Here is a 12,121-nt window from a genome sequence, read left to right as displayed (position 1 = left end):
ATTTTGGAACAGATTTGAACTAGATTCTGGACCAGATTTTGGACTACATTTTAATCTAATGTGAAGCAGGTTTTGGATTATATTTTATACATTTTTTATTATATTTTGGATCAGATGCAGGACCAGATTTTGAGCCACATTGTGGTCCTGAACCAGATTCGGAACCAAATTTTTTTTTAGATTGTAGCAGAGATGTTGGTTTAAATTTATGATCAGATTCGCCAGCTACTATAGGCCAGATTAAAAAGCAGATTTTGGAGCACAGTTTTGATCACATTTTGGGCCACATTTTTAATCAGATTTTGTTCTAAATTTCGACTAGAATCTGGACCATATTTTGGACCACATTCTGGACCAAAACATTATTTCGGACCTGAACTGCATTCTGGACCAGGGTGACATTTTGGCCCACTTTTTTTTTTAGATTTCGGAATACATTTTGGATCAAATTTTGGACAAAATTCTGAAACTGGACCAGGTTATAAGTCAGATTTTGGACCACATTTTTATCACATTATTTGGGCCGCAGTTTTTTTTATCAGTTCTTAAGCCACCAACCAAATTACGTAATTAAGTGGACCACAGTTTTCTATCAATTTTTGTTTCAGATTTTGGAAAAGATTTGGACTATATTCTAAACCAAATTTCAAAACACATTTTCAACAGATCAGATTAGTTTTTTGACCTGATCTGGACCACATTCTAGACCTGCGGCGTCAGATTCTGGACCAGATTTTGGACCACATTTTTATCAGATTGCGGATAACATTGATTGATTGTGGGCCTGGTTCTGATTTAGGATATTTTTTTATCAGATTTTGAATCAAACTTGGGTCCACATTCTGGAATTGGACCAGAAAATAAACCAGATTTTGGGCCACTATTTTAATCAGATTTTAAAACACCAACCGGATTTTGGAACAGATTTGAACTAGATTCTGGACCAGATTTTGGACTACATTTTAATGTAAATTGAACCAGTTTTGGATAATATTTTACACCACATTTTTTATTAGATTTTGGATCAGATGTGGGACCAGATTTTGAACCACATTATTGGCCTAAACCTGATTCGGAGCCACAATTTCCATTAGATATTGTGGTCCAGATTTTGGTCCAAATTTTGGACCAGATATTCAGGCTAGGCCAGATTACAAACCAGATTTTGGATTATATTTTGAAGTAGGACTACTTCTTTGATTTCTATATTGGGGTGCACTTTAGAAAAACGAAAAGGGAACATGTAACGAAAAGTGGTTATGGTTTGCACGCCTATAACTCAGTCATCCGTCAACAGATTCTAGAGATATTGGTATCAATCGATTGGAAATTTTTCAAAAAATCCATAACAATACAATAGATTCCATGTTTTCCAAACAAACGTTTAATAATTGAGAAAATTTTAGACGGATATTCATTATTTCATTATTTTCATGTTTTTGCCTTCCCACGCCAATGCTTCCCTAGCACAGATGACAGAAATATATACGAAATGAGCTATGGGTTAAGCTGACCTTTGATTGTATTTAATTTACGCTCTATAGAATCCGCTCGAAAATTGTTGAGCTTCAGCGGTTGCTGCTTGCTTGGAATAAGGCATCGAAGACATTCAAATTCACCAAGCAAGACGCCAACAAACCGAAGAAGCGACTCGTCCGCCAGCGAACGATATGGTTTTTGCCGCTATCAATACCCAGTAAAATCAATGGATCCTCGCTGCAAGCCGTTAGAAGTAAATCCCCGCTAGCCACAATTGTGACGTTCCAAGGTTGGACACATTCGTGAAAAAGGTTTTGAAATTAGCTGTCGAAAAGCTGGTCCAAACAAAAAGAACAGGCGATTCCGATTCGTTCAAGGTTGATAAAACGGACGAAAACAATTTATCTTTGCTAGCTGCTGCAAAGGCGGCTCCGATTAAAGCTGTACTAGTAAATATGCGATGGTGCCCCCGAACAAAAATCTACTAAGCCAATGAAAACCGTAGCAAAGGCACCGAAAGCCCCAGAGTCAAAGGAAGTCGTTCCAGTGGAGAAGGTGCCCGAAAAAAACTGCTGCCTAGATGTAAATTTCGTTGATTTGCATTACTAATATCTGGTAGAAAACAATCAGTTCTTTTAAGAACTACTGAATAAAAGTATACGAAGCAGTAAAATTGATTTTTCTCACATTTTAAAGTGATGTTGGCAGTTTAGTATGAGCGTTCGAAGTACGAGCCCGTCAGAAATTACATGTTTAAACTGTATTAAGACAAACCTTCCGAAGAATATTTCTGTCTTCTTTTTCCTATCGCGCTTTGCGGCCTTTCCACTGATTTTCGGTGGCATGAAGACGATGTCGATGCTTCATATTAGGTTGCTCTGCAGAAACTGGTAGCTCTTCATTAAGAAAGCACCGGACACCGGTTTTGTTCAAACAATGTACGGTTTCGTTGTACGTTGTACCGCCTTTCTTTCGTGTCTATGATTCTCTGCCCTACGTTGATCCGCCTTTGTTACAACTTGGTGCCGTTTGCTCTGGTATATAATCAGAAGTAAGCCGGCGAACGACATCATCATCATTCCGCGTCTAAACCCGTTAGAGTACGGACGTATATTGAGTCGGTTGTTATATTATCTTTATTCTGAGTCGTCTGTATGAAATGTCGCATAACGCGACGCTGTTGGAGAAGCGAGGCCGTTCCAGTCGGAAACGGAAAAAGGATGGTGTTAGATCCAGATCGGCATCGGAAAGTCGTGGCTCTGTCATATCAGAGAATTCCTTTGCAGCTTTAGACCCGGACATCCAGGACGCTGAAGTAGAAGTACAAGACGAACAGTCTAGCTGGCAGACTGTCACAAAGAAGGTGAAAATGCCGCCACTAGTTGTTGTAAACGGAGAATTCCACACGCTTCGCAAGGCTTTCCTTGCACTAAAAGTTTCCCCAACCTACAGACTATGTCGGTTTGGAACGAAAGTATTTTGCAGCTCGCAGGAGGAGTATAGTATCATTGAAGATTACCTACGAAAAACCAAAGCTGAATATTTCACCCACGACAAACCGGGAGATAAACCGTACAGGGTTGTTCTGCGAGGACTGCCCTCTGTCCACGAAGAATCATTAAAATCGTTACTCGCAGGCTATGGAGTTCCACCGCTGGCCGTGTATGAAATGAAACGTCGGGAAGAAAATGAACAACGCAGCTACCGTGATACTCTGTATCTTTTGCACTTTACAAAGGGATCTACAACGCTGCAAAAGCTTAGAGAACTGAAAGCTATTGACCACGTTATCGTCAAGTGGGAGCCGTATCGTATCAAACGCAAAAATGTTACTCACTGTGCTAACTGCCTACATTTCGGTCATGGGGCTCGAAATTGCCATATGACAAGTCGCTGCAACCGTTGTGGTTCGAACCATCCAACTAATAAGTGTACCATTGAAGCTGAAACTCCTCGATGTGCCAACTGTGGCGGTGACCATGAAGCTACTGAAAAGACGTGTCCAAAACGAACTGAATTCTTGAAGATTCGTCAACGAGCAACTACAGTCAACCAGCCAGGGCGTTCAACTGCTCGTAGAAAGCCATCTACTCCAGTTCTGAACCTGGATTCGATAAATTTCCCGGACCTCCCAAGACCAGAGTCGAACATCAGAAATGAAACGTCATCTTCGCTCCCTCCACCTGGTACGAAAAAGTTAAGTGACATCGTAAGTGAAGATTCATCTAATCTATACAGTGCTGCCGAGTTAATGAAAATATTCGTGGAAATGAGCGTTGCGCTCAGAGGTTGCAAAAACAAGAACGAGCAGATTCAGGTGCTTGGAAAAATTATCATCCAGTACGGTGTGTGATAAAATTCGAGTTATGAACTGGAATACTTGCTCTGTACGGGCAAAACAAATCGAATTAGCAGATTACCTGACGCGTCAAAATATAGACTGTTGCATCTTAACTGAGACTCATCTTAAACCAGCAGTTACGTTTTATGTGCCAAATTACAATATAGTGCGTTTGGATAGACTCGTCTCCAATGGTGGTGGTGTGGCCATAGCCATCAGAAGTGATATCAAGTTTGAATTGCTTCCACATCCTGGAACAACGTTCATAGAAGCTCTCGGAATGGCGATAGATACTTCAATTGGTACCATTAACTTTTTTGCCGTCTACTGCCCCCGGCAATGTTCGAAAAGCGACGGCTCTATGCAGTCGTTGAAAAACGATATTCAGAAGTTAACAAGGAGGAGAGCAAAATACATTGTGGCAGGTGACCTCAATGCCAGACACGAGGCGTGGGGGAACTCGAGGAGAAACCGAAATGGATTGGTGCTAAATGACGACTTCCAGAATGGCTACTACAACATCCTGAATCCTGATTGTCCAACATACATTGCGAAGCATGGATCTCGCTCTATCATCGACCTGTTCATCACCAACTTGTCCGAGAACATCACTCATCCTGTTGTCCACGAAGATCTAAGCTCGGACCACTACCCGGTTGTGGTCGAGGTTGGAGCTGAGGTTGACGTGCGGCAAAGGGTTCGTCGCGACTACCATCGAGTCGACTGGCTGGCATTCCAACGTTGTGTCGACAATAGTATCAACTACGAGCAGCAGCCGGAGTCGGTGGAGGCCATCGACGGTATGCTAGCAGAGGTCCACCAAGCTGTCAGTGCTGCAAGAGAGCTGAACATCCGAGAGATCGCATTAAACCGTAAGTCCCTTGTACTAGATGCTACCACAAAAACCCTCATTAGACTAAGGAACATCTATCGAAGACAGTATCAACGTACCGGCTCTATAGATAAAAAAATCTCAGCTAAAAATCTGAACAATGTAATCAGGGCACGAGTAGACGAGCTTAGAAATAGGGAATTCTCCAAACATATCAGCCAACTTGATAACTACTCTAGACCCTTCTGGAAGTTATCAAAGTTATTAAAAAACAAACCCAAACCAATTCCTCCCCTTAGAGATGATGCCAATTTACTGGTTACTCCGGTTGAGAAAGCTAATGCCATAGGGCAGAATATAGTTTGCTCCCATAACCTTGGGCAAAATTTGAGGAGTTCCCATGAGGTTGAGGTAGCTGATGTCATTGCTACAATAGAAAGCTTACCCGTAATTTCTAATGTTGAGCAAAGAATCACTGCAGATGAGATCAAAACCGCAATCAAGGCTTGCAAGAATATGAAAGCCCCAGGTTTTGACTGTATTCTCAATATTGAGCTCAAACATCTCAGCACCCAGTTCTATAAACACCTTGCAGTGATTTTCAACAGTTGCCTCGAGCTTAGCTATTTTCCCGCTTCCTGGAAAATAGCAAAAGTCATACCTATACTGAAGCCAGGAAAAGATCCGACGTCTAACAAGAGTTATCGCCCCATTAGCCTACTGTCAGCAACGTCGAAGTTGTTTGAGAAACTCATTCAGTATCGTCTGCTAGATTTTGTCTACGCCAACAACATCTTACCGAATGAACAGTTCGGCTTTCGGAAGGGCCGATCCACCATTCACCAGTTGATGAGAGTCACCAACATAATAAAGCGAAACAAATCACTAGCCCAAACCTCTGCCATGGCTCTACTGGACGTAGAAAAAGCGTTTGATAACGTTTAGCATGACGGCCTTATATTTAAACTCTATCGACTTGACATCCCGATATACCTGTTGAAAATCATAAGAAACTACTTAGCAGCAAGGTCTTTTAAAGTATCTGTCCATAATACGTTGTCCGATGAATTCAATTGTAACGCAGGTGTCCCACAAGGTAGCGTCCTTGGCCCTATATTGTACAACTTGTATACTCATGACATCCCTAGACTTCCGAATGATGGTATACTTTCCCAGTTCGCAGATGATACTGCAGTGATCTACAAAGGTAGGATGATCAAGGCGTTGACCAAGAAGCTGCAAACAGGTCTAAACGCCCTAGTAGTGTATTTGAACAGCTGGAAAATCTGCATCAATGGCGCAAAAACGAAGACGATCATCTTTCCCCATTCCCAATCCCCTAGGCTCTTACCGCCAGAAAATGTAAAAATTGAAATAGGTGGCTTTCCGATATGCTGGTCAAACGAGGCTGATTACTTAGGTCTAACATTGGATAAAAAACTACTGTTTAGATCCCACATTGATAAAACAGTGACCAAATGTAGCATTCTGCTAAAATCCCTATACCCACTAATCAACAGGAAATCCAGGCTATCAACCAAAAACCAAATAGCAATCTATACACAGATAATCTACCCTGTCATCGAATATGCCATGCCCGTCTGGGAAGTCTGTTCTAAATCTCATAAGAAAAAACTGCAAACCATACAAAATAAATTCTTAAAGTTAATTTTAAATGTTCCTCCATGGACCAGTACAGCATTGATACACGAACAAACAACGATCGATACCGTTGACCAAAAAATCATAAAATATTGTGAGAAATTCAAAGCAAAATGTCTCAATTCCGAAGATACTGCAGTCCGTGAATTGTTCACGTAGTTGTAAATTGGGCTAAAAAAATTAGGTTAAGTTAGGTTAAGTAGGATAAACAAAATTTCAAACAACAGCAAAAACCAGAACATGGAAACAATAAGTCATCCCTTAATGTACAAAAATGTAAACCGCAAACAATACAACAAAGATGCAAAGCTAGGTTAAGAATAAGGCTGAATCACTTAAATAAATCTGGAAACAAAAATGTAAAAAATGTAACAAATGTAAACAATAAACGAAAATTTAAGAAGAAGAAGCGAACGACATCATTTTCGCATTGGCATCGGTACGGTACAGAGCAGAGAGTTGCGATTATATCTCCCTCACTGGACTCGGCAAACTGGTAAAACGCAGTGCAACGGCAGCAGCAGCAGCCGATCATTGTTTGGTGTAGAGTGCGCCGAACGCGTTGGTACCGGAGCATCGATCTATTATCTGCTATATTAGAATATTTGGTTGCGGGAGCGGAAGAGCTTGAATCAATGGAAAATGCTCTGTCCGGCAACCATCGTCACCATTGCCCTGGGAGGTGTTGTTTCAAACATTCAAGCCCTGCTGGCCGGATTTTCAACCACATAAATTACCACAACCCGTCCTTTTTAGGACGAACAAATTTGTTTATGAAGAGATGAAAATTTTCTGTATACTAAATTTCTTTAATTAAATTTCCAAATGTCGCTGATTCTTTAAATCATGAAGAATTTCTTCTGATTTGATCTATAAAACGTTAAATATGTGGTGACTCGCGGTCTTCTAACTCATGACGTTGCTTTAATTTTATTTTTGCTAAAAATTTTTGCCTTCCCACGCCAATGCTTCCCTAACACGGATGACAGAAATATATAGGAGAAGAGCTATGGATTAAATTCCGTTCGTATTTAGCTGTTGCTACTTCCGCGGAATAAGGCAACGAAGACATCCAAATTCACTAAGCGAGACGCCAATAAACCGAAGAGTCAACGGATCCTCGTTGCAAGCCGTCTAGAAGTATATCGCCGCCAGCTACAATTGTGACGTTTCAATGTTAGACACACTCGAAAAAGGCTTTGAAGTTAGTTTTCAACAAGAGAAAGCTGGTCCAAACAAAGAACTGGCGCTTCCGGTTCCTTCGCCTACCAAACTTGCTAGCGAGAAGCAAGATTACTAAGTCAATGAAGACCGTAGCAAAGGCATCGAAAACTCCAAAGCCAAAAGAGGTTCTAACGGAGAATGCGGTCCGAAAAAAGCTGCTGCCAAGCAGTAAATTTCTTCGATTCGTATTACTAACAGCTGGTAGAAAACAATCAGTTCTTTTAAGAACTACTGAATAAGTATATGAAGCAGTTGAAGTGATTTTGCGAACGGCATCATTTTCGCGTTGTTTGAGTTACAAATAATAATGAGAGTTACGATTTTATCTCCCTTTCCGGACACGGCAAAGGTGGTAAAACTCGGCAGCAGCCGGTTATTTTTTGGTGTGGAGTGTAAATTACGCCGACCGTGTTGGATTCGAAACATCGATCTATTATTGTCAATTGCAAGGAAAATTGTCCAATCAATAAGTGAGCAATCGCTCATAAAAGTGCTATTTTAGCTTAAATCGTTTCGGTTTCTTCGGCGCACTTATTGCTTGGAAGATAACGAAAAAGTGCGCCGAAGATACCGAAACGATTTAATGCAAAATAGCACTGTTATGAGCGATATCGCACTTTGGATGGTACAATTTTACTTGCAATTGACAATAAGCTGCTATAATAGAATATTAAATAAGCTAGAAAACCCAAATTTTGGTCGCGGAAGCAGAACGGCTTAAATTGGTGGGAAATGCTCTGTCCGGTGTTACGATTGGGAGACGAATTGCTCTACATTCGTAGTCCTACTTCAAGCCTGCGCCCGTGCCACTAGGCATGGACCCTTATACTTTTTTATTAGATTTTGGGCCACATTTTTAATCAGATTTGAAACCAGCGACCAGATTCTGAACCTGGACTATATTGATTTTGATATCGCTGACATTTTTTTTATCTAATTTTGCAACAGATTTGGACTAGGTTGTAGACTATGTTTTGGACCACATTTTTTACCAGATTTTGGACCCAGATTCCAAACCCGCTTCCAGAGCCGTAGTGTGACATTCTGGTGACCTTGGTGAAGGCCCGATTTGGCGTCAGCTTGTTTCTTAAATCAATGTTCCATCGAAGTTCATTATTTTTTTGAATTGGATTGTCATACATGCTTCGTACAACTCTCTATATCCAGTCCTTTGCTACACTCGATAATACCTTACTGAGGTTCAGGGCGTGTTTAGCGCCCCCTAGAGCTAACGTCTTTGGCAGGGGCCAGTCTGGCCAACTGCACGTTACAGTTATGGTTCTTGGTGATGGTGCACTCAAAGAAACGGCCTTTCATTCTCAACATATAGATCCTCTCGCTAATCGCCTTCCAATCCATCACGCAATCATGTATTATACCCATCATTACAAAACCTAGGTTGTTAGTCGCTTCACCGCTCTTGTAAAACAAGGCCTTGCTGCCACGAATCCTCAACACCTTCTCGCCTTTGCGACTGTGCCACGATGCCAATCTTTCGGAGTTCTAGCTTTTCCAGCAGCACCCTGTCACCACCTCGTAGTAAGGTGGGTTTGGGTAGGCTACCGAGTTCGGAGATGGGGCTGCCATCTCAGCTTTAGTGCCGAGATGGCACATTTCACAATTCAGCCGTTCGCTCCGCAGATCAGGCGCTGTCGTGAGCCGCTCCTAGCCTTGAGTATACCCACTGTCTTCGTTGAGAAACCATTAAGCTGCCTCAAGCTACCGGTGCCTGACATAGGAACAGACGCTCAAGGCTGCCAATGCTATTTCTTTCTGATAAAAATTGTTGGGCGGACGTCGTCTGATACAAGCGGAATTTTCGCTTGCATCTGTCCGACGTCGTGCTACAAATTCTTAATCTTCAAATTCCTTTTCTGTCGACATTTCGTACGACCTAAGTTTACACCGGAGCTCCTCGTATTGCGGCTGGTACCACGAGGAGATAGGGAAAGAAGTTGCTCTTTCTTTGATTCCATCTAAATAATGTTGAGATTGGCTTATATTAGTGACCTTTTTTAGATCTCCTCTTGTCTCTAAGTGTGTTTTGTTCTACTTATTTTAACTTTTTGTATTAAGTATCATAAAAAATACTTATCGAACTTAGCTTCTAATGCCAGCTGGATAATGGCTATCAGTTTTGATGTTGTCAACGGACGGCTTCTATCCAAAGGCAGAGAGATGAACTTTTCCAATCCAAAGCATTCTACTGTGCTTTCACATAGCTTGCAGCACACAGAGTTCTTCGGAAAAGCTATGCAAAAAGCAATTGTTTCCACATCACACACACCTCGTTACAGTTCAATATTTCGCATTTGCCATTCTATTTAAAAGATTGCTACCGACAATTGCGAGAATAATGGAAATGAACAAAAGGAACAATAGGACGTCGTTCAACTTTAATGAGTCGTTGCAATATGTTGACTTGAATGGCACATATATACGTACAACAACAGTTTCCAGAACGACGCCTAAAGAAATTCCAATAACATTAAAAGCCGGTCATGTGGATGAATCGAAAATTCAACTTAACCCTCTCCTGTACGGTTATTGTTTTGCCCGAGTTTCAGAACGAAAAAGTTCAATGCTGAACTGAACTGAATTGAAATTCAAACCCACCTCTACTAGCTGAGCTTCTCATGTGTTTACTTAAAGAAAAACAATTCCAAACATTCACTCATAAAATATTCAACGTTAAACTCCCGTCCGCAGCAGGAGGAACCATCCTGGCTGGAAGAGGGTTAGCTAGCGAAAGCCGCCTTTGCGCTCGATTGCTTCCCAAGCATTGTGCATTCCGAAATGTTGACTTTAAACCACCAAGCCTTGGGGCAAGTGTACTTAAACTTTAATTCCCTTTCCGAAGAACGAATTTTGCCTGTCCGGGGTGGCGCCAGCAGCGGCGGGTCACATACGTGAGTTTATGTTCCGCTCCTGCCGCTTCCGCTTCCGCGTGTGGCGTGTGAAAGCAATCAACCGATATGATCCAGATCCTGGGACGGGTAGGAGTCTGACGAGGGGGCTTTTCGCCTGTTGTAGTTGCTGTCTTATTTACGATTATGATTACGATTATTATCGTTCACGCGCTCGAAGCTGCTGCGCCAGCAAAACAACCGAAGTCAGCAGACTGACTGACTCTCTCACGTGTGTATGTGTGTGTCGGTCGGCGGGAACCTGCTGCTTGCTTTCACTTTCCGGACATCCGGATCCCGGGACCAACCCGATGCGATGGACGACGGTTCTTGATTTATGGAAAATGATAATGGAAAATTGCGATAAAAGCGGTGAAATGTTTGTTTGGCTAAGAAAATGCTTCTTTCGAGAGCAAGATTTAGCATTTTCGAACCGGAATCAGGGGTGCACTAAATTCCGGCTGATGGGGTCATCTCGCGTCGCGGTGGTTTCCCCGCCGACGCCGTCCGGTCGAGGCCGCTGCTGAAATGATGGAAATTTGATGCCGCCCTTTTCGGATTGAATCGGGCGGATTCCCACCCCGAAATATGTTATAAATTATTTAAGAACATCTTGTTTTCTCGGTGTCTCTCCAGGAGCGGAAATGTTATCAGCTTGAATTCAAGCTGGACACAAAAGATAACATTCCCTCCTTTATTGATCACCATTCCCCCTGCAGGCTGTAAGGGTGGAAATCAAGCTTCATTGCCCTCCACTGCAGTCAGTGTGGAGGTGGAGCTAACAATCAAAAACGAACGGACTTTACAATCGAATGGACTTAAGCTTGCGAAAATGTGCTCCATTTTATCCACAAGTACGTCATAAAATATGGACTGTTCCCATTCCGGGGCACATTCGCTGATGTGACCGGTGCTGCTCCTGCTACTGTCATTAATGTGTAAAGCAATTTGACACCTCCCTTCAGTTCGTACTCGTTCCAGCCACCTGTCACTTCACTTAAGTCCACCGCGCTAGGAACGTCCTTGCCTGTCCGATTGGTTCCGCAGATTCTTCAGAAAGCGGAAGCGTCAAGAGCGCCAAGGCAACATTAATAATTTATGACCTTCGGCGTCAACCAAGCGAGGGATGGGTTGAACTGTACGCTGTTGTACACGGGTATAATTTATGGCGCTTTCCGAAGCGTCGTCGCCGGAAGGTAGGCAAATCGAAAATTTCTTAAAACGTGGTACAAGTGCCGCATGTCAATGCAGCAAATAATAAGGTGCTGATGTACGACGTATGAGTCGAAAGCCTGAAACACATTTCAAAGTTTTTTTCTTCTTCTCATCTCCCATGCACAGCTTCAGGTTACAACCACACGCGCGTGAAAGCGTGTGAAAGATGATTCCCGCTCCCGTAAACTTCCGTCAATAATTCCGGGTCGTAAAATAAACACGCTCCCAGCTGTGTGTGTACTGTGTGTAGGCATATAATAAAACCATATAAAACGCGACCTTCTGACTGACATACGCTTTTCACGGCACGGTCAACTACGCGAAGGGTTCGTAAAGTTATCAATTAGGAAGGAAGGTGGCGCTGCACGACGTCGTCGGTGCGTGGATTCTGGCGAAAAAAAACCGAAAGAAAAAATCAGAGGGGTTGTGTACAAGACACGACCGCAAATATAGGTGACGCAG

At 42.4% G+C, this 12,121-nt stretch overlaps 1 protein-coding gene across 1 annotated transcript in view; it reads right to left on the bottom strand.

Moving 5' to 3' along the window:
• The window catches only part of LOC128732897 (disintegrin and metalloproteinase domain-containing protein 30), a 439,446-nt gene that overhangs the window by 415,139 nt on the left and 12,186 nt on the right, over positions 1 to 12,121 (bottom strand). The gene's annotated exons all lie outside the window — the stretch shown is intronic.

The sequence above is a fragment of the Sabethes cyaneus genome, chromosome 1, assembly GCF_943734655.1.
Source record: "Sabethes cyaneus chromosome 1, idSabCyanKW18_F2, whole genome shotgun sequence".
NCBI lineage: Eukaryota > Metazoa > Arthropoda > Insecta > Diptera > Culicidae > Sabethes > Sabethes cyaneus.
This window is presented reverse-complemented; position numbering and strand designations above follow the sequence as displayed.